Source organism: Centruroides sculpturatus, unplaced genomic scaffold (genome assembly GCF_000671375.1).
Source record: "Centruroides sculpturatus isolate CEXI.00-Female unplaced genomic scaffold, Cexi_2.0 scaffold2543, whole genome shotgun sequence".
Classification (NCBI taxonomy): domain Eukaryota; kingdom Metazoa; phylum Arthropoda; class Arachnida; order Scorpiones; family Buthidae; genus Centruroides; species Centruroides sculpturatus.
This window is the reverse complement of record NW_019387246.1, coordinates 20423-31649: the sequence shown is the minus strand read 5'-3', so window position 1 is coordinate 31649 and position 11227 is coordinate 20423. Positions and strand designations below refer to the sequence as shown.

The following is an 11227-nucleotide window of genomic DNA, read 5'->3' as shown; positions in this document are numbered from 1 at the left end:
AACTTTTTTTACTTATTGTTTTTACCTTTGTTTAAGAAGTCTATTCTTCAAAAAAAAAACACCCATGTTAACTGTTACTTCTGTGGTGGATTAAAGGGATTAAGATAGACTCGAAAATTTGGTATTTTTGTAAATAAATAGTCTGACCTACAATTATGAAGAAATATATCCTGAGTGATTACAAAAATTGTATCCATATGTAAAAGAAATTATCAATATCAAAAATATTCTTTAATAGGTAAAAGTATTTTAATGTTGAATAAATTTCCGATAAAGATAAAATTTATACTTTAATAAATTGTCTTCACTCACGAAAAATATTTGTAGACATTAAAAAGTTTAATTCTTAAAAAATTACAATTTAGAAGCCAATCGTAAGAATTTCGCATGAAAGTATTCCAGTTTGATAAATATCTTGCAATTTTAATTAAAAAAGCAGGGATTAGATAACAGCCAATAATATATATTTGCAAGTTATTGTGAACTTGACCGTGTATCAGGATCAGGACATTTCTTTTCATCTTTTATCGTCTGCAATCTTTTTTCTCTAATTTCGACGAGAATTTCGGCTGTTCTCAACACTTCTGAATCTGTTTCTTCCTGTTCCTGCAACGATGAATATTCATTAATAACTGTATGGCAATTTACTGTCTTCGATGATTTTTCATAAAATTGTGAAAAATTCGAATATACGAGCAATAAATTCTCTTTCCTCATTCAAGTATGTATTTATATAAAATTTACTTTTAACGAAGATCTCTGATTTTAAATAGTTATGAATACAGAGCTAAATCAAATACTGTAACATCCAACATAACTTAATTAAATATTTATATTTTTCAACGTTCAACCAAATAAATAAGTAAATACCATTGATGAGGAATGGGCTTCATCATTATGTGTCTGTTTATGTAGAAACCAATCTTCCTTGGAGTTTGTAGTGAAGTGACATTGAAGACATTGCCATAATGGTTCTGAAGATTTCGAAGTTATATCTTTTTCGTTTCTGTTAAGATGCTTTCCTTGCATTGATTCTGAAGCCGACATGTCACAAGAAGGGTGCCCATCAGTCTGTTCAGAGACTTTAAAAGTCATTGACACGCCTTCTTTTTCAATTTGCTAAACAGTTGAGAAATATTGTTAATCATCACTCTTCTGTGTTACTTTTTATATTAAATTAAGTGTTAACAGCAGAATTTTATCATAACAATGATACACACGGTCTTATCACGTGAGTAGGTTTATTCATATAATTATAAAAGAAAATAAATATTTTTGAAATAAAGACAATCTCAACCAATAAACAAAAATTGCAATCACATGATAAAAGCTACTTAATAAAAAACAATTAAATAGCTGTATGGATCTTAACTACTACATAATATTCAGAAGTAAGTGAAAATATGACAAATCAGTTTAATATTGTAAAAATGAATATTAATGTCCAGCATTAGAATATTATATAGAATATATTCGAAAGAGATTGTTACGAAAAAAACACATCTACAATAAGATAACTTTCTACATGTAAACCCTTGTACAGTCGACCCCCCCCCTGTAACGTGGGTTCCTATAACGGAAATTCCTGTAACGTAGCGAAAAAATTGTAGCAGTATTCGTATAAAGTGACTCGTAAAACGTCGTTGCCGACTCCTGTCGCGACAAAATTGGTCGAATCTAGACCAATAGTGGGCGAGCAGCCGAACTACTTTCCGCCGCCCAGCGCCACGCTATGGAGAGTTTAGGCTGCTAAATTGAGTTTGCTATCGTCTGTACAGCATTATATATAAATTATATATAAATTAGGTACTGTATATATAATTATATATTAACTTAATTTATTGTAACTTTATTATAATTATATATATAATTTTCGCCATCTAGCGCTACGCTACGGAGAGTTTAGTCTAGTAAGTTGAGTTTATTATTGTCTGTACAGTATGTAAATTAAGTATCGTAAGTCTAATACAGTACTGTAATCTTATACATTTCTTGTGAAATAAACATTTCTTATTCAACGGCCATGAAAATTATTTAGATTAATGATGTCTCCAAAGGTCAAGTTATTTTTCTGCGAAAAATTCGTTATCAGAAATCGCAACCGCCGTTTCGTGCGCTGTTCCGCGACGAAAACAAGCTTGAGCAACGGCGTTGTCGAACGGTGCACACTCGGTATGTAATCCTACAATTTTTTGTTTAAAGCATAGTTTATACGGATTATTCCCAAAAAAGTATACGTGTTTTGGAAATGTTGGGTGGAATTAGTCTAGAATCGGTTAATTTTATGGAAGAAAACCTTAAAAACAGCCTTAGTCCGTAAACTTCACACGTGTCGGGCTGCGATTGGCTCATGTATTTAATGATTCCTATAAGGTAAAATTCGAATAACGTGGAACGTATCTAAGCGTTATAGGGGGGTCTACTGTATATGTTACGGTCGTAAACCATAGCATAGCTATAAACTATTATTTATCATTAAAAATAAATTTGCTAGGACGAATTGACAAGTAGAAAAAATATGTTTCCTTTAGGACTATACATACAATTGAGTCCATCTTCATTTGTCCTTTCACACGCTTGGCAGAGGCAATAACAAATTTACGGCGATACCGACCTTTTATTTGAGGCTACATGTTCGCCGTCTAATGTAAATGTAATATTTTTAATGTATTTATTTACTTAATAATAGTACTGGCCACTGCTAAAGGACTTTTTAACTCATTTACATTAGACGGCGAACATGTAGACTCAAATGAAAGGTCGATATCGCCGTAAATTTGTTATTGCCTCTGCCAAGCGTGTGAAAGGACAAATGAAGATGGATTCAATTATATGTATAGTCCTAAAGGAAATATATATTTTTTCTACTTATTATTTATCAAATGATGAAAATATGATATACTTCTTATTTATATATACTTTTATTTACCTGAGACAAAGATTGTTTTTTTTCTGTTGAGTGAAAGATTCGCTTGTGTTGATTTAAATTATCTCGTCGTGTAAATCTTTTAAAGCAATAATCACACTGGAATGGTTTTTCTTTACTATGACCTTAATCGTGACGTTTTAACTCAGCTGGAGTTGAACAAATTTTCGGGCAAAGCTTGCATCGATATTTTTCCAAATTCTGATATCTCGATGGAAGCTAACCCAAGAAATTATCTTTAAAAACTCTACTAATTTCACATAAAATGAAAAAAGGTTTATAAAACGGATAAAAATATAATTAGTATGCATTTGTTTATATACACATTAGTAGAAAAATTATTGTTCAAGCAATGAAATTTTAATGATTGTTTCTAAATTACAGTAAAAGCAATAAAAATGTCGAACACACAAGAATGATCTGAACACTTAAATTGTTATAGTAGTATGATATTAATTGGAAATTTTGGATAGTTATTTTAACAGTTATTTATTTGTGCAATTCTAGATATAAATGTCCTTAGAAAAAATACTTTAGATTCGTACGTTGCCAGTAAAATTCGGTTCTTTAGAATGTGTTAGCAAAATATGTTTGTCTAAACAGTCTTTCCATACGGTTGAATAATTACAATAGCTACATTTAAAAAGTTCTTTTTTTGAGTGTTTATTCTTGTGTCTTTTCAAATGTGATCTATATCTGGTCGAATAGTCACATTCCTCGCATTTAAATGTCTTTTCATTCGAATGTATTAACTTGTGAGTATTGAAATGAGAGATCGAATTAGATTGTTTCCGACACACGTCGCAAGTCAATTTTTCGCATTTCGGATTCCCTTTGAGATGTTCATCGAACCGCACTTCGTTTGGAAATTCATTTTCGCACACTCTGCATTTAATGTTGACGTTTTTGTCACTTGAATCAATCTGCTTATAAACATACACATCAATATAATTACACATATTTATATTTTTATGTTAGAAAATCCAAATCGTTAGAAATTGTTTAGGTTTATGAATTTTTGTGAAATTTTCTATTTCCCATTATTCGAAGAAACATAATTCAAGAATACGAAACGTTTTCTCTAGTCGTAAGAATTTCAGTAATGACACTTACCATTCGCTTGAATTGTGAGAATTTCTGGTTTGATACAACGACAAATTTTGTGATTATTGTTAAAATATTATTATTAACATTGCATTGTTTAATGAAACAATGAAAATATTAGAATTTTTGAAGAAATCGATTCTAAATAGACCAAATTATCAAGATTCGTTGAAATAACGAATGAAAAAAATGAAAAAAATTTTTGTTTTAGTTATATTGTGTTATGTTTATTATATTAAGTTATGTTAAGAAATTAAGTCGAAATAAAACAAATAATAAAGTATTTGTATGTACAAAATATAGTAAAAAATGAAAATGAATCTTGTTTAAAATGCATTGTAAAGTTAAACATTGTAATAGGTTAAATATATATCTACGTATGCATTTGTCGATCATGCTTCACTATGTCTATGATAAAATATTTCACCCTTTGAACATTTATAAACAGAAGAGCCAAAACAGAAGTTGTAAAATTATAATTTTAAAAGTCGGAATCGATAATAATTATCATCTATTCCGAAGAACCTAATTCATTTAAAACTGCAAGAATAAAAATGCCTTATGGACGACCAGATTCAATTGGTTTTCTAGCAAATTGTTCATATAATCATAAATTTGATATAATAAAAAAAGGCTCACTTATCAGAACTAATTAAGTCTCAGTGAATGCAATATGCCGGCCGGATTGCAATTATTAATCATATTTTTTAAATTTATTTTACTTTAAAATATATGCTCTTCACCTCAAATTAGTGCTTCTATACATCACACTTTTCCTGCTAGCAACAGAGTCATGCCAGTCATCTATCTAATATTTGAATTGAAATAACATGATGTCCGATTAATACCGGAATATCGTATGCAGTTAATCGGGCCTCTTCCCCTAACTCTTACCACATCTCTTCTGCTTTTTCATAACTCTAATACTGTTCTCGAGATTTCGGAAGGAGAGACAGACAGACGACAGCGGGAATTTATAGTCCTTCAATGTTTTTAAGTTCATATCCAATGAAATTTTTGTGGTTATAAACTGTTTTTTACGACTTAAGTATTACGATCTGCAATTCATTTGTTTACCGTTAATGGACTTTATCGAAGATGTATTTTTCTACTGTCACAATATTTTTTTACACGAAAGTCGGAAAGTGTTTTATTTGAGATTGGAGTTTAAGCAACTGCACGGCCATCAAGCAAGGTTTTTTGCACATGTATAAGGCCAATGTCGTAACAGAGTCTGAATTTTGAAAGGCTTCATATGGGCTAAAGTATTCGAGGTAAAAATTTGCCATATTAAATCTATGTTCCGTCTTCCGGTCAGAAACTGGTCGTGCACTACACGTCAATCGAGTGTTAATTGATTACTGTCAATGTTCATTGATCTCTATGACAAATACTTACGATTCTGATCTTTACGACGTGCATTTAAAATGCACGATGTGGTCACAAGTATCACAATATAAGTTTTGAAAACACGCACACGTATTTTAAACGTTAATTGATATTTTTGTCAGTTTTGACTTTGGACATGGACATCCTCTTTCAAATTTGCGGATTTATACTGCGTTAGACATAACGTTACAAGCATTTCAGCACATTTGTATTGTATTGTCAAGCCGTAACAGTAAAATATATACCGCGGTGCTCAGTTTCGTTTTCTTGGAAAACGAAATTGAACTCTGCGAAATTTTTCTTTTTAGTGTTCTTATGTAGACGCTGTATACAACAATTTGACAAAAAATCGTTTTCTGTTTAAGGGGTGAGGACGAAAAATTAGTTAATAATGCTAACTGCTTTATTGGGCTGTTCAAAAACAGAATAAATCGTGGATTCGGCTTGTATTGTTTGAACTTTATATTCGGGCTGACAAAAGACTCCATTTTAAAAGTTTTAAAAGAATTTTTTATGATTTGTCGCATGGATCAAGTCACGTTACATCAATTCAAAATTTTTTCTCGAACGGAGTTAGATAGATTACAGGCACGACACTATTGGTAACAGGAAAACTGTGAAGTTCAGGATCAACACACCACTAAAGGAATTGAGAACATTGTGAAGAAAAGTTGCAGCCGGTTGGTAACGATGTTACAATAAATAATCAGTCGTTAGAATTAGTTTGGTTTATTTGGTTAAGGTACAAAACATGTGAGCGATATGCTGAGGGAGATGCATTCCAGGAAGACTTTAATGGGAAGCTGGACTCTATTTAGTTATTATAACGTGAAAAAAAATCCGAAAAACTCAAGCCCGTTTGCCCGACTAACTACCAGAGTTTGGTGGTGTTATCCATTCGGCTACTGAAAAGCGCTTATTTGAATTCAGGACATACCAGTTGTTAGATGTTAAAAATTTAATTCTTATAGACTTTTCACAAAACGACACATTGGATTTCAGGCAGTAAATAACATTACCAGGAAACGACGTCAATGAAGACGAATTCGTACTTACAGAAGTTTTCGTTATTATTAAGTGTATTTTAAAATATTTTCTTGTGATTTAAAGTTAAGAAAATGTAATTACTAATTTGGAATTCGATTTAACCTTTTAAAGTTCTAGTGCACAAATTTTACTTCTGTAAAGTTATTTGAAGCTACTTTCTGGTATCAACAACGACCTACAATAAATTTTTAATTAATAGATTTTATTATATATACCTTTAATTAAGTCGGGGAATCAGAAATTGCAATAAAAAACGTAATTTTTGAAAACTGTTAAAAAGTATACAGACAGCTACTATTCAATCTAGTTTAGACCNATAGTTTTTTAATTAATAGATTTTATTATATATACGTTTAATTAAGTCGGGAGGTCAGAAATTGCGATAAAAAACGTAATTTTTGAAAACTGTTTAGAAATATACAGCCAACTACTATTCAATCTACTTCAGACCCTTCCCCTCATGAGACTTTGATGAGAATGTCCTCGGAAAAACGACAACAGCTGTTTTCAAAGTCATTCGGCTGTAAACACAATTACTAATTAGTGTCAGATTTCGCAGAAAAACGAGACCATGGAAACACTACCTTAAATATATGGAAACGATAAGTACATCATAATTTCGTGTTTTACTTTATATCGATTTAACATCAAGTCATCATGCTATTTTTTAAACAGATTTCTTGTGTATCCATTTAACAAACACTTATTATTTGTTTTCTTCACTTCTTTTTTTCTTAAATTAGGTTTTGATGTTCAGGAAAAAATCTCACTAATTTCTGTTAAATATATATTTCGTGTTTGATTTAATAGTCAATACGATTTAAAATTTATAACTTTTTTTAGCATTACACGGCTTTTCGTACTTACTATATAGTCAAGATGCTTATCAAACGTTAAATTGTAATATGTATATGATTAATTTATTATATTTTTCAATTTGATTATTAAATTTAATATATGAATTTATCTTATTTGCTAATCCAAGTATTTGATCTGGTGATATTAACTTACTATTATATATGATCATTATATCGACCACATATCTAGCANGTTTCACATAATTATACAAATAGTTCATTTATTTTGATCAAAACTAATGTTTTTCTATGAAAATTCTATAAATAAAGTAAAAAATTGATGAATTTTATATTTTTGTAAAGTAATTTATCACCCAGTTAGGAATAAATTAGTCATTTTTCGTTTTTTACTATATTATTATACCCAGTTTATACAAAATGGGCAAGCTTTAGCTAGTATTTTCAATAAATATTACTATAAAGATCAAAATGTTTTATTTATACTTTATTGATACGCATTATTCACCATTCAATACATCAAAGTTAAATTTGTTCTTTTGCTATTATGTAGTTGGGTATATTTATTTCACTTCGGGGTTCAGGGTCGTAAGCGTAAAACATCCTGTACGGAACAAATGTAAAATTGACGACTTATAAAAGTTAAGATAAACAGTAACAAAAGTTAATAAATTCTCTTTTTATCCAGGTAATTATAAAGATGGAAGAAATAACAGAAATGTCTTCAATAACTCAACAATGCTCCCTCTTAGTAACAGAATTACCGGAATAAGTAGTCTTTTACATATTTAAATATCTAAAAGATACCGAATTAAACGTGTGCAGACAAGTGGGTAGGGAGTGGAGCGATATCGTTGAAAAAATTACGTTTTATAAAATAGCAATGGTAACCCTTTCCGAAGTTTCACAATTCGAATATTAAAAATAAATAATTCGTAACTAAGTCGGTTTAAAGTGTATTATTTGTCTACATTATTCGCATTTTAAAACGAGAAAAGAACCGAAAAATATAAATTTGATGAGTAGGATAGAATTCATTTCAAATGTGATTCGAATTTCCGATGGAAGCGAGTAATTGATAGCTTTTATTGTAAGNAAATATAAATTTGACTGCTAGGATAGAATTCGTTTGAAATGTGATTCGAATTTCCGATGGAAGCGAGTAATTGATAGCTTTTATTGTAAGTAGCAAAGTAATTCACACGTCTTTCGTATTCTTAACAATCTTAAAATAATTGTTTTTTTTCAGAATAAGTATTTTTTACTTCGTTTATAAACTACAACTGGCATTCTTTTTGTATGTATGGATGGATGTTATTGTGTATAGAGGCACGATTTTCTTCACCCGCTTTGAAACTTAACGCCTGTGACTTTTTTCGAAAATTTCTAAAATTTGTGTATTAAGATATTTTGGTAACACTTGGTGTGCAAAGAGCCACAATCATTACAAATTCCTCTTGAGATTTTCAAAAATACAGATAACATTACTTTCGAATCAATGAATGGTTTGACATTTTTTAAATTTTATTCATTGGAAAAAGCATTATTTTAACTTTAAAAAGTTCAAATAATTTTGTTTATAATAAACATTTTTATAAAATAATCTTTCCTGAAATGTTTCAAACCGATTAACGTTATTACGTAACACGTGACGTAAAAATATGATTGATCGTAATGCGTCACGCGTTCTTAACAATATATTCCATCAATACGTCACGAATTGTTAGAATGTGTTGTTGGCTTTTCCTATCGTAAGTGGTTTAAGCGTAAATTTATTGGAAAATTTCACGTTTTTTCTTCCTTTCTTTCAGATTTACCGAAGAAATTGTGATTATGTAAGTATACTTGAGGATTGTACGACAGGCAGAGAGGGTTTTCTGTGTACCGCTTATTTAAGGCCCACTGGGGTGAAGACAGAAGATGCCGACGAAAGACAAAAAGGGCTCTTTGTGTTTAGCATCTTTAATTATCATGTAAAGTCATCATGCGCCACCTGCATTAATTTTAAAATCAAAATAAAAATTTATATTTGGTTTAAATATCGGATATATAATGTTTGTAATTTAATGAAATTATTTTATAAATTTAACAAAGCGTTATTAAATGAATATATTAAATATATTAACTGTATTAAAAACATTTTATTCCGATAAGTCCACAGGCTTCACCAGACTGCAATAAGGATTTATAAAAGACACACAAAATAGAAAAATAACAACTTACATTTAATATTAACAAAGAAATACATATTAAAATTGCTCTGTTTATTTTCTTTATTCCATTTAAACTATTCAGCTATTTGAACAATAAACATACTTTCGGTGTTATAAATATACCGTAGTTTGGTATGGTCAAATAGATAAATGATAAGACTTCTGTCTGATTAATTTGTCATTTTTTAACAGAAAATATCAATTTCTATGCTGAACACCTTAGCAGACGATTGTGAAAAAGTACGTTGTTTCGTCGGATATAGTGATAACTTTCAGTACTTATGGTTCAACCCGAACCATGTATCGTTTATTATTGTGTATGTCCACGTTGTCCTAGACACGTACTTACAGATGAATTAGTCCATCCAGTTTTCTTTTTAGATAGAAATATATGCAGTAAGTAGTTGCATTTTTTACAACTATCGCTTCTAAGTCAAACAGTGTTAATTTTTAATTATTTACTCAATTACAAAAAATGGCTTCAATTACAATACCATTTAATAAGCATCGATCGACAGAAGACGAACTTGAAATAAATATCGCCATGGTTCCTTCAGTTCCAGGCTTCAATATTCGTCGTTTTTCATATACACTCAAAGATATATTTACAACTGAAAGAGAGAAAATGCCGTACGCATTATTACAGCTAATGAAGATACCCGAAAATGAATTGAAGTGTGTCATCAAAATTAAAAATTATAGGATCCATTACAATCGGGCTGGTGCAAACACTACTTACTCGCTCCTAAACGATATAAGAAAAGGCATTGCTTTCTATGGTGAGAGAATTCAGGCAGTTTCTATATGTATCAAAAAAAGAAACCAATGTGATTATAATCTTGTCAAAGAAAAGCTAGAGAGTCTAAAATATTTGAAACCGAAAATGGTGCAAAATAGATGATTTGTATTGATTTTTTGTAAGATACGCTCATACGATTTAGAAGATCAACTAAATACTAAATGCGTTCAGAGCAGTATTTCTTTTCGTTGCCTATATTTATTTTTCCTATTTTCTCGAATGTGAAATGATAAATCCCGAAAACTACAATTTCGATTCTGTAGAAGTAGGTTCCGTAGATACACAATTTGCAAGAATCGTTTTTGTATGGCACGAATGAAAACGTAGTAATAAAATGCAATATTTTTCATCTCAAAGCAAACTAAATCTTGTTGCAACATTGTACATTCTTCTGAAATGGGCTAAATTATGTTTTAACATTTAGTTTATTTATTTAAAAAAAAACATTTAGTTTAATTTTATAGTGAATGGTTTGTAATGGGGTGAGTACTCTGAGAAAGATCTCAGTAATTATTTCAATGTCATTTGTAAAGAGCAACATTAGTGTAAATTTAGTTTGAAAATAATAAATTTGAACTCGTAAGTTGTTAAGTATTATATATTTTCGCGTGTTCTGAAGTTGTAATGTTAAAATTGTCCTCTATTCATAGTCCTATTTTTGTACATGGTGTGAATACCATTTAAAAAATCAAAGTGAAATTAATGTTAAATATATTTTTGTTAGTTAAAAATTTTCACTAATAAATCAGAGTGTAAATAAATAGTGTTATGTACAATTTTAATTTTTTTATTTAACGATTGAAATAGAAAAACTTTATATAAATTTGATTTGTGCTATGATATAAAAAAATTTATTATTAATTAATACAGTGTAATCTTGCTTAACGAGCACCTCACATAACGAGCAAAATAAATTGTGAAAAATTGATTCGGT

General features: G+C 29.7%; 1 long non-coding RNA gene across 3 annotated transcripts; it reads right to left on the bottom strand.

The window, feature by feature from the left end:
* Positions 1-329: 329 nt before the first annotated feature.
* On the bottom strand, positions 330-4118 carry LOC111616306. Of its 3 annotated transcripts, none has more exons than XR_002755225.1 (5): positions 4040-4092; positions 3472-3849; positions 2930-3145; positions 871-1119; positions 330-606 (listed from the first exon to the last, which is right to left on the bottom strand). It is a non-coding gene; the product is annotated as an uncharacterized LOC111616306 (long non-coding RNA). The 3 variants fall into 3 exon arrangements; XR_002755224.1 differs by having other exon boundaries at positions 3472-3852; positions 4040-4091; XR_002755226.1 differs by lacking the exon at positions 3472-3849 and having other exon boundaries at positions 4040-4118.
* Positions 4119-11227: the final 7109 nt, after the last annotated feature.